The sequence below is a fragment of the Passer domesticus genome, chromosome 18 (assembly GCF_036417665.1).
Source record: "Passer domesticus isolate bPasDom1 chromosome 18, bPasDom1.hap1, whole genome shotgun sequence".
Taxonomy (NCBI): Eukaryota; Metazoa; Chordata; class Aves; order Passeriformes; family Passeridae; genus Passer; species Passer domesticus.
In genome coordinates this window covers 12,988,533-13,000,829 of record NC_087491.1, presented here as the reverse complement: position 1 = coordinate 13,000,829, position 12,297 = coordinate 12,988,533, and the positions used below count along the sequence as shown (strand labels likewise).

The following is a 12,297-nucleotide window of genomic DNA, read 5'->3' as shown; positions in this document are numbered from 1 at the left end:
GAAAGGATTTTATACATGGGGTGATGGAGCTCTCATGAAATGCTTGTCAGCCCAGCACTGTTTGTTTATTCCAGGTTCACTGGAAGGAGACCTCACTTCACTCTTCAGCCTGGCCTGGCAATGTTTTTCATACATTTTCTCTACCACAGCCACATCTCAGTGAGATCTCTGCCACAGCCAAGTGGCTCCTCCAGGCTGACAGTCTGGCACAGGCACACAAAGCTGACTGAGGCATTGACAAACCCAAGGTGCCGCCCATTATTTGAGCATGGTGGAGTGGACAACTGCTGGGAGATCTCAGTGCCAGACAATGGACGAGTCCTCTGCGGTTAATTGTCATCCCTGCCAATGAGAGGAGCTTCGTCGCTCTCGCAATCAAGGACAAAAGTCTTTTCTTTGGCCCTTTATTGCCTGTCACAAAGCTGGTTGGTGCAGCTGGGATCAGGCCCACAGCTGATCCTTCTCTCCCCCGCCCTGGGCCATTCCTGCCAGCTCAGCTGGGGTCACCAGGACAATGGGGAAGCTGCGTCTGCTGTGTCACACCAGCGCGGGTCTATAACCCGGACAGCCCTAGAATATGTGTGTATTCTCCCCCTTGATGTTCAGGGGCTTGGTACCTCTTTGTTTGCTTTGCTTCATTGTAAGGTAAAATGGAAGAAGGGAAAATGCTCCTGCCTAGAAATACAGATGCATTGTGACATAAAAGGGATGAGAAAGGCACATTTCAGCTGTGAGCCTCACACCCCACCTCAGCACAGGGCTGGTGTAGCAGAGGCTGTCACAGTAGCTGTGCTGCCTCGCTGCAAGGCTTCTACAGAGGGGATCCTCTCCACAAAGCAAAGCCTGTTTCATGTTCAGGTAACAGGCTGCCTACTGTAAGATGTCAGGATAATTTGGCAGCTCCTCTGGCAGATTGCTCTCCATGCAGGAGTGAACAGGCAGGTCTGACTAACCTGCAAGCAGACGAGCCATCAGAAAATAGTGATCAGAAAGTAGTGCTGCTCTCTGTTTTCCTGTGTTGGAACTTTGCTTCCCCGATGTGTTTGATGTAGGTGCCCTAAAAGCATGGAATAATTTTTTCCACTCTCTGTGTTTTTGTGGTTACCTTTCTCCCAGCTTGGGAGCCAGCAAGCAGATCCCAGCATGTCCATTTGCTACTACCCACTTGTGCCTCAGCAAGACATAGCACAACCTGTGCAATCTGTGCTTGTCTCATTAGGACCTAACCTGGTTACCTGCTTCCCAGAATTTACCTAGTGGGCCTTATGGAAAATCACTGCCTTGTGTCCTCATTTCCATAAAGCTACTGCCACCAGGAGTGTCGCAGCAGCTCGCTGCTTTTCCCACAGTTTGTCATACGTGATGACTAAACTGCATTTATTCTTTATATTCATCTAAGCAACTGCCTGTGTTCACACCTGCACTAAGCACCAAAGGAACAATGCCCAGTGGTGTGGATTAAATAAAAGTATGCCCTTGCCAGATCACCACCAAGGAGCTGGAGAAAGGTCAAAACTGCAGTGGTGTCCATGCCCTTGTCCCTGCTGTTATGACTGTTATTACACCTTCAGTGCAAAGAGCAGCAGAGGCTGATAAGCATCCTGAAAGAGATGATTTAACTTGTATTTACCTATGCATATGAACCAGGCTTGAGACAACACAGGCATCTAATGTTAAAGAAATGAATGGCTCTTAGTTCATCTGCTATTATGGAATAATGTATTCCCTGATTTTTCAGGTGTCATTGGATTATTGATAGTTATTGTGTTCTATCTGCATATCAGTGCTTGTACTCTCTCTGCAAAAGATGCTCACCTGGAAGCCTGTGGAAATCAAATACATATTCAGGACTCAAAACAATTCCTGCCTGATGTATTCAAACACAGCAGCAGAATTTCATCACCTACCTCACCTCCAAATTCTTTTCAGATCTTATCTTTTCCAGTCATAAGCTAAAAAAGATGCATGATACAATATCCTAGCAGTGCTGCAGGGGATGTGACTCCACCAGTAATTTGTGAGATAGATGTTGGGAGTGCCCCTAACTAAAATTGTTTGAGGATAAAATTACTGAGCACAGTGCTGAAATGGTGCATCACCCACTGGCCTGGTCCAGGATTTCCAGAGGGCTTCTAGGACTTATCTGCCAAAATGCTACTGAATATCAATGGGAATTTTGTTTAATTCAGTTGCCTAATTCAGTTGTCTGAAACCAAACTAATCCTTCCCATAATGTTTCTTTCAGGTTTTGAATAGTGATTACATTAGAAATCCTACGGACTTTGATGAACATTTGCTTTGATGTGGTAGAGCTTTGATAGCCACATCAACATGAAATCAAAATAAAAGAAAAATTTAGAGATGTTTATCAGTTTACGATGGCAACTATTCATAAAAATCTCTGATAGAACTGGTGCAAATGTGATATTTAGGTACAGTCTGAGAAACACAAGCCAGAGGACCAAGTTCTGATGCAAAATCAAGGTGTTGTTAATGACAAAAAACTCAAACACTCCCACAGTAGAAATTATGATGCCTGTGAACCCCTGTTCCAGACCAGACTGGGGGTCTAGGAGTTGCCATGTCCTTTACTTGCCACCACAGGCGACAATATGAGTATTTTTAACAGAGACTAGAAACATCCGTTGGTTTCTGACAGAGCACCACCAACATGGGTTTGAATTGGGACTTGTTGAGTTCTGGCTGCTGGTTCCTTAGAAAAGGACAAGATCTCAGGTACAGGTTTTCTTCCTGAGAGCAGGTGTGCAGGGACAAAGTGCTGGAGAGACCCTGTGCCCTGAGGAACACACCCCTGCTCTCCATCAGCACCCATGGAACTGCCACAGGAGCACTGAAGGCATTTGGCATAACTCGAGGGCAGGATTTTCCCTTTACTGGCCACAGTGTTTGTACAAGAAAGACCTGCATGGCTGATTGGAAGAAAAGAACATTTGTATCTTATATATTGGAGAAATTGTTCAGGAACAGTTAATCCCTGTGAAAGTCCTGCTCTGAAATGCTGCCAAGAGCAGAGGCTGTGTTGGTATTTGCCATGTCAAAGCCAGTCTGTGAGGAGCACCCTCTCACTGTGTGGCTCTGGAAAATACAGTGGGACATTTTTCTGCCAGCAGGACACAGCAGATTCTATCCTTAATGCTGCCTGGGCTCCAGGAGTGCCAGCTTTTCCTGCCCCTGGGGCATTTCTCCGTGGGCTGCATGGCAGTGGCCAGCCAGCAGCATTGTGCTTACAGGTGGAGCACACCTTGTCCAGGCATGCCTCACCTGGAGAGCTTCTTCACACTCCATGGACAGTGTGTACACTGAGCATCTGTTTTATCTCACTGGTTCTTGTTGATTGCAGCCTGTGTCCTCGACTCACAATGCTCTGCACTCTGTGTCATTCAAAATCAGGTTCTCCCCAGCCTGCTGCTGTCACACAGGATATATCTGTGAAACCTGCCCACCTCAGGGATGATGCTCATCATTTAACATAATCTTGTGCTTTCCTTCGTGCTTCATTTTTCATGCTCTTAGCAGCTATAACAAGTCTGAAAGGTAAATGATGAGAAGCCTGAAGTATGCAAGGAATGACTATTTGATTCTCCTGCAACACTGGGAAAGAAAAGCCACAAACACCTTTGAATTTTCACATATATAAGATCTTGTTCATGCCACACCCATTCTGGGCTCAGAAACATAAAACATGCCAACCTATATTTATAGGAAAATCAGAACAGGTATCTGGAACATAATGAAGTTCTGTAAGAGCACTTTGGAGAAAAAACAGGTCTTATTCCGATATTCTTAATTCTAATTCAGAAATATAAAATAAAATAATATTTGCATAGAAATGCCACATCAAGTAAACATTGTATTTACTTTTCAGTTGTACTGAAATAGTAATGTTATCATTGTATTTTCATCAATAAAAGCTTTAATCACTCATATGTGCATTTGGTTCAAAACCAATAATTTCAGACTTTTTTTCCCCAGTGGTCAGAAAGTTAGCTTTCCATTCCAGTGTGTTAGATTTTTCACTAAAATAAAAAAGTCCTTTTTTCTCCAGTGTTATCAAGTTTGACAAAGCAAAATGATGATTAAAATTCTACCTTTGCTTTGACTAAACCTGTTTGGGTTTCTTGCCTTATTCTGTAAAGGTTTGCTTTTCTTCTTGTGGTGTAATTGTTACTTTTGATACAGAAACACAAATATTCCAGGCTTGCAGATACCAGCTCTAGTTCTCCAAGACTCACTATCCTCAGACAGCTAATTGAGGCACTGCTTCATTAGCGGAGTGAGCAGAGCTGCTCTGCCTTCCTTGTCCTCGTGGCACGGCTCCTTTGGGAGTGGGTGAGCAGAATTATGTAGGGAAAGGCAGCACTGAGACAAAGCAGGGACTAGCAAGGCTGGGTGGGTTTGTCATGGGCCAGGACAGCTCTGAGCTGTGAAGCCCTGGTCACCTAGAGGGAGCTTGTGGTGGTCTGGCTTCTCAGGGTACTTCTCCTAGCAGCTGAATGCTGCTTCATGTTTTCAGAAGATTAGAAAAGAAAGAGAGAGTGTTCTTCATTAGAAGCTGAAAATTACTAAATGCAGTGATAGATCTGGTGTAGAAGTTTGAATAACAGTTTGAACATGTGAATTAGGGTTCAGAAATTTACTGTGATGCCCTCAGGGGCATGTCTTTGCAGTAGCTCTCTGTAGAGATAAGCAAGGTACCATGAGAATCAATTCCTGCTTTTTGTAGCTACGGTAATTTGGGCTAATTAGGGCAAGCTGAGCACCACCCTGGTGCTGAACAGAGAGCTGTATATAAATTCAAAATAACTAAGCTGTCAACTTCAGCGAGTTCCTCATCCAAAAGGCCTCACTTGCAATCTACCTGTGGAAAAAAGCTACTTGCACAGACAGGATCCTGAGAACATCCCAAGCCACGAAAAAACGTTTCAGTTCTGAAGAAGATGCAATGCTTAGAGCTTCCTGCCAAGCTTCCCTGGTGTTGTGTGCAGGGTGCCAGGCTGCCAAGCCTTTGGGGAGACTCAGTGCCCGGGGACAGCTCTGGGTGCCTGACCTGCCTCAAAAGGGCAGAGAGAAACTGAGTGCACTTCCCACCTGCTCTGCCCAGCACCAAGTGCAGCAGAGCCTGGCCATGCTTCCAGCAGTACCCACGAGATGAAAGGCTGAGGTCTGCCAGTCTGCCACCTGCCCTGCCCAGCCCCAGCTCAGCAGTGCCCCGCAGCCGCCTGAATCATCGCAGCAGCACCAGCACCACGGTTTGCCTTGCGAGGCATCAGCTCCTTCACGCCTGTCTCTGCTCCGGTTCCCACTTGGCTGAAATGATGAAACCCTGCACAATATCAGTCTGACACAACTGCTTACTCCAGGGGAGGATTCCTTTGCTGCATTGACAAAGCTGCCAGGTATGTGGAAGGGGAAGGGCTAGGCTGCGGTCACATGCTCCAAAAGCAGTTAAGGAACCTGAAAACACAGCACAATCTGATGTAAACAAACAAGTTCTGCATATTCTCCCTTCCCAAATATTCAGAAGTCTTAAAAGAATTGGGTGTGTAATTGAAAGTAGCCGAAGGCAGCTCCATCCTGTGCTACCAGCGCTTACGCAGCCGATCACCCGAGGTTTCACTTGGCAGCCTGACAGGGTTACGCTTTTCACATGGGTGAACACTTCTCTGACAGAGCACTGCAGCTCGAACAGCACTGAAAACCACATTGGCTTGTTACATGGACTCTGATTTCAACAGGCTGGAAGAGAAATTTTTCTTTCTTCACTCCAGCCTTACCACCGAGCCCCTTGCCTGAAAAAGCCTTCCAGCACCAGGAATCTATTTCCTTTGACCTCTTGAATCTCACTTGTATTTTCAGGAAGAGATAGCATCCCTTGTGTTCTGCCCCGTGTCCTTGCTAAGCTCCTCTGGAGACATAGCTCCTGATGTCAAGGGATCCTGCTGTCAGGAAAAGATCTGAACCTGCTGCATTTCGGATTTTGGAAGATCGTTGCTCAGAAAATGTGACACTTGCAAGGGATGCAATTGTTCTGAGAAGGGAGAAGCATTTAGCTGCAAACCCAAGCAGTCCAGAGGAAGGAGCTACAGGGAACAGCACTGGCTCCAGAGTACCAGGTTGGCTTCCTTGCATGCCATAACCTGCACTTTCTTCTCTTATGGACCAGAGAGGAAAATCACTCCAGGGAAAGAAAATTCAGTATGTAAACAAGATGATGAACCACGAAGTAGGGGGCAGGATGAGCCTCTTACAGTTCTGCACTAACAGAGAAGCTTGCCCTCATGGCAGCTCAGTAGCTCTCTTGAAAATATTGGATTTCCCATCTTTTGAGAAGCCCCACTTTTGATGACTTTGTTCCATACTAAAAAGAACTTTTTTTTTTTACTACTGAAATATGACAAGATAAACAGAAAACTGACAACATGGGCAGACTGTTTTCATTCATGTATATGCTATTTCCTTTCTACATGCATAACTTAAAAATATGTGAAAGCCCTAGAGTGCTCCTGAGAGCTCCATCCCAGGGAAACAGTTTGAGGTGCTGAGCTGAACCAACAAGAGCAATACTCTTAAGTAAATCAATAAGGAGCCAAGGTAAAAAAAAAAAAAAAAAAGTAGCAGTCTCTTCATGTAGTTGATTTCTGTTGTTTTGGGGGATAAAAGATGCTTTTTTCACTCACTACTCTTGTGAGGGACATAAAAGTCCATCTACAGTACAAATCACGTTGTTTATCAAAACCACAACCAAGAGCATTTCTGGTTCCTTCTGCAGAAAGCTTTGATGCCAAAAAGCTTTTGACATCATCTCCAGGCATTCCCAGCATGGAGACAAATTTATTTATTCATTAATTTAATATATTCAATAAGCCAACCAGCACACAGACTTATTCTTTACAAGTAATTAGAATGTATTACAAGCATACAAATGTGCCTAAGATTGAGAACTTGGGTTATAATCTAATGAAAATATTGTCACTGAATTAATTTCCTATGTGGTGCCAGTCTCACAGAATAAAACGTGTATTGAAAGTCTTCAGAGACCTACTGTCAACAGCCCAGCACTACCTCTATTTTAAGCATGAGAAGATTAGATTTCAAAAGCCTGTTCTTTTTCATGCATGTTCTAGTTGTCTTAGAGGAATCTTCTGTACTTGAAAGGCCCCATGGAAGTTTCAGAAATTAAGAAAGTGAAGACACTGGCGTCTTTTGCTACGAATAAAATTAGTACTTAATTATTCATAACTTATCTATTAATTGAAAACTAATTATTTATTAGGTTTTTTATGGCGAGATTGATTGATTATTAGCCATTAGTCATTAAAAATGCATCAGTCTCACAGAAAGGGAGCTCAGCTGTCAGCTTACCGGGCTCAAGGCAGTTGTTCCTCCCTGTGCCGAGCTGCAGGGCTGGGAGCTGCGGGTTGCATCGCGGCAGCAATTAAAACCTGGGCTGGGTCCTGGCCAGACCCTCAGCGGCACTCAGCCCTCGCCAGAGCCCCCATCCCGCACTCGCCTGAGATGTTAACGTTTTGCAGGTGGCTGTTAGTGCAGCAGTGAGGAATCTGTCCGGGAATGGGCGATGTGATCTCGGTGGCACACGGGCTGGGCTGTCACAGCAGCTGCCGGCAGCCCTTCGCAGAGGAGCCACAGCCGGGATATCGGCTCCAACTTTCTGTTCTGATCGGCTGACACGGAAACCAGGCAGGAACAGCCGCGTCTGGGGGCAGTTTCAGACCCAGGCTGCAGCCCCGTGTGAAGCCGCATCCCTGGAGCATCCCAGGAGCTGCCAGCCTGATAGCAATCTGCCTCCCAACACACTTGTTTCTTTCTGCCTAGTGTACAGCCTGGGGGCTTCTCCCTCCTTATAGAAGTAAAAAAAAAAAAAAAATCTAAGTTATCCAGGGCTACGTAATTAATTGGTTTTAGTCAGATGTATTTTGCCTGCTTCAGTATGCATCAGGCTTCCATTGCTGTCCTGCGTGACAAAGGACTGCCACTGGGAGTACAATTACCTGTTTTCTCTTCTCAGTCCTAAAACAAAAGGTTTCCGCATAGTGCTGAAGTGTAAAGAAAGATCAAGGAATACCCAAGGTTCCCAGAGAGCCCTTCAGTGCAAGGCTTATCAGCGGCTCCTTATCGCCACTAATCTGACAACACAGGTGCGATGGGATGCCCCAGCTGGGACGGATCTCTGGTAATCTGATCAGGAGCAACTCATTGTGTGCTGCTGGACACCAGTTTACTCGTTACCCATTGAACAAAGGAACAAACTAAGCCTACCTGAGAGGTGCTGCACCCGCAGGGGTGTGGTGGGGAGACCTGGGCTGTGTGAGGATGTGCAGCTCCCAACCATTGCACCGCACCCCTGACATGCTCCCGGGGACAGGCATTTCATACCCCATGTTCCTCATTTTAATAATACAGATGGCTCACTGTGAAGCATCTTCCAAAAAAAACCCCTGTGTGGCCCTCATCCTTGCTGCAGTGACAGAGCCAGAGCAGCAGCCTGTGCCTTCCCACTGCTCTGGGGAAAGGTCCCTGTCCCACCCGACGGGCAGGACTTGTCCCCTCATCTGGGTCAGAGAAGTTCATGGCTGAAAGGGTCAGTGTCTGGTTACAGCCAGGGTCACAAAGCAGAGAGGTGCCCTCCCCAGCTCAGCCCAAAATGCCATGCACAGAGGTGGGCATCAATGCATGATCAGCTCTGCTCCTCTGTGGACCAGGTCTCCCTCACCTTCTTCATTTCCAACTCCCTGCTTGTGCTCCCTGGGCCCCACCACCTGAGGGAAGAAGGCAGCATGCCAAAACATTGTCTTGAACACCAAACTGAAGCAGCAAAAGAACTACAAATAATTTGGGAAAGAACTGTGTTGTGCTCCAAATGAGGTTGATTGTTTATTCAGGAAATAGTATTTCAGGTAGAAAGCTGTAAGGAGCCCTTCAGTGCTGTACTCTTTTCCACAGTGATTTGAATGGAAAAATGGCTCAACTCTGACAAAACCAGGTGAATTCTACCTAAGCCTGTTTAAATGTAAAATATCACAGCATATAGAAAGATTTGTTTGGAAGGGTAGGGACACAGAAGCTCATGACAATGACAAAAATTTCTGTCACTGATGGATGACATGAGAGGTTTGAGCCAGGCTCCTGTGCTCTATGTACAGCTCCAGCCTGTCCCTCCTGTCAGCTGCTAAAGGTTTGCCATAAAACATTGCTTTTATCTGCCTGTCTTACAGAATCTTTTTTTGCTTTGGACATCATTTGACTCTGCCAGGGTCTGATCAAACCCTCATTCCCTGCTGCTTCTAGGAACTGGATCTGCCCTCTCTGCTAGTCAGTCAGCACAAGGGATGGCAAGAAGATTTTGGGCTGAGCAGATGTTTTCTTAGATCCCTGCATGGTTCCCTGTGGATGCACCATCCCAAAGGCATACAAAAATATCACTTCTCTTCCACATTTTGGCTAAAGATGAGAGAATGTGATGCCCTCTTGCTAGCTAAGGGTCAAGATACTGTCAGTGTAAATCCAGAGGCAGAGCAGAGGCTCTGTCATCATTCAGTGCAGTGAAATGTGCATTGCTCAAGTTCATGTTATGCTTTACGTAATTTTCCACTTTTATTTTCTTTGTAGTTTGGGGTGCAGCTTTGGCCATGTCCAATGCTGGGCTTTGCTCACTGGGTGATGCTGCAAAAGCCATGCTGAGCTTTCCATGATAAAAACATCCAGCCCTGGCCATGGCTGCTGAGAACCATCAGACCTGTGCAAGGAGCTGCAGGCCAAGGACATGTGCAGATCGTTTCTGAATTTAAGGTCTTCACACATACAATGACACCGTGCTATCACTTTATGCAAGTGATTCATATTTAGTTCTTCAAGAATGAGAAAAAACAGCTGAAGATTGCAAGTGGTGGCTGTGGCTTTGACAAATACTGCAGGCCAAATTCATTAGTAAGCTTTCAGAGAGAATTGTTTCATTTTCCCATCAAAAGTAAACAAAGGAATAGCATTTCTATCACCTAATTTCAGAATGTACCTGCTGGTTCTGGGGCTAATTATCATGTTCTTTCTATGATGGAAAATAGCCCTACAGCATCTTAACTGCAAAATTTGGTTTTCAGGAAAGAATGGTTTTCTGAGGACATAAAAATGTGTTTCATTCTTACTGAGTAATTGGTTTATATTTATATTTGAATATAAATAAATGAGAAGCAAGTATACCATCTATTTCATAGCATTTGAGGTACAATCATTTATACAGTGGGGCCATATTCATAATAGTTCTTTTATGTTATTAAAATTACTGATAAAACACTAGACATTCATTTGTTACACCACTTCCAAGTGCACGGGAGGATGAACAAATGTGTTTTCATTATAAGAGGTAATAATAATTAAGAGTGACAGAACCTTATCCTCAGGATCTGCCTCCCAGCAGCAGTTTGGCTGATAAAAAACCAGAAGTTAAGATAAGGCAGCAATTATTAAGACAAATCTTTTGAAGGGCTGTTTGAACTCCTGTGTCCAGCCGATAATCTGATTTTACAAGGTGCTCCAAGGCGGGGGAGGCTGCATGGGAAGCAGTACCCAGGTGCAGGCCTTTAGCCCCTTGCACCGGCATTTTTACCTCTAGCCATTTCCCTGGTCTCTTCTTCTTTTGTTTGTTACAGCTGTGGCACATAAATCAGTCTCCATTCTGTCTCACTGACACCAAAGAGAAGCAGAACACAAACAATGCACAACACCAAGCCCCAAATGTATTCATCTTTTTTTTTTCTCCCTTTTTTTTTTTTTTGTGATCCCTTTCACCTATTTTTGGGGGGAGATTCAAAAATGGCTATGGGCAACTCTAATTCTTCCTTCATGAATATTAGATATACACAGAGCATGAATATTTGAGTAGTTAATTCTGACTTAGGTGAATCCAATTGCTAATGGCAATCCATTTTTCCTCAGTGACATTCCACCAATAACCAGTGTGAGTGGGACAGGATGATGCAGTTTGGAGCTGGAAAGCAAAAGGGAATGAAAACAGGAGCAGAAATGCTTTATTGATCCAGTCCTTGGGTGGGACTTGGGGCTTGCCTCCTCCCTTACCTTGGGAAGAGTTTGAGCAGAGGGATCTGTGCTCAGCAGTTACATTGTGGATCTTTAAGAACAAAATAGGGGGAAAACTTTTAAACTGATTTTTATTATGTTACTGAGATAGCGCCTGTTGATGTGTTGTGCCCTTTGGGATGTCACCAGTGCCAGCAGCTCCCTGGGACACCGTGTCCTTGTGTCCTGGCTGCTGGGGCTGGGAATGCCTGTTATCCAGGCAGGGGAACACACCTTGCTGCACAAGGGCTACAGGGATGTGCTGAGGTGGCATGGCAGGGTGGAAATGGGGCTGTCCCATTTTAGTGATACTAGGTTATCTGCAGAACTGCATGCTTTGATTTTTTTATTAAAAAAATAGAAATTGTGATTTGATGTCCAAGGCATAGAAAAGAAATGGGGTGTTTCTGGACCTAGAACAGGTAATCAGATATGACCAGATCAGATCTCAGCTGAGGTTCCATGTCTATGTTTACATGACCCAAGAGACACCAGCAAGTATCTATCATTTTATATTAGTCTCAAATTTGCCATTACTAGGTGGATACTTTATAATCCACTGCTAATACTTACACACTTTGTCTGCTTTAGCATGAGGCTGCCCTTGCATGTGCTTTGCACAGCAAAGATCACACTGGGTGTCTGAAATCACCACGGAGCAGCTCCTCTGCCGGGCTGGGTTTGGGCTGTCTGGCCAGCCAGCCGCAGGAGCCAGGATGTGTCACAGGCTGTCACCATCCCTGCAGAACAGCTCTCAACATTCAGAGGCCAGAAACCAGCGCAAAAGGAGCCTCTGCCATCAGCCTTGCTGTCCCTGCACCAGCAGCCTGGGCTGCACAGCACTAGAGCCATCGAGGCAGTGCCCTCTGTCCCTGCCCTGGGCTCTCCAGGACACCGGTGCCAGCCCCGGGACACAGAGAACACACTCTCAGTCTGCAAAGGCAAAGAAAGAACTGCACTCTGAGAGAAAGTCCTGCTTAGTTTACAGGTTGCTTTTATTTACAAATATACTGAAGTGTAATCTCTCTCTTATTTTTCTTTTTCTGTTTTTGTTTATACTCTGTGTGTATGTGTGTGTGTGTGTACGTGCACATGCACGTGGGAAGGAACATGATGCATGAGAAACATGGATCTTAGCTGCCAGCAATGGCAGCAGGAAAAAAAATTGAAGTGAAATGAAAATTA

At 45.2% G+C, this 12,297-nt stretch overlaps 1 long non-coding RNA gene across 1 annotated transcript; it reads right to left on the bottom strand.

The window, feature by feature from the left end:
- Positions 1-235: 235 nt before the first annotated feature.
- Positions 236-8,116, bottom strand: LOC135283249 (uncharacterized). The gene is made up of 3 exons (XR_010349095.1): positions 8,031-8,116; positions 7,384-7,879; positions 236-3,548 (listed from the first exon to the last, which is right to left on the bottom strand). It is a non-coding gene; the product is annotated as an uncharacterized LOC135283249 (long non-coding RNA).
- Positions 8,117-12,297: the final 4,181 nt, after the last annotated feature.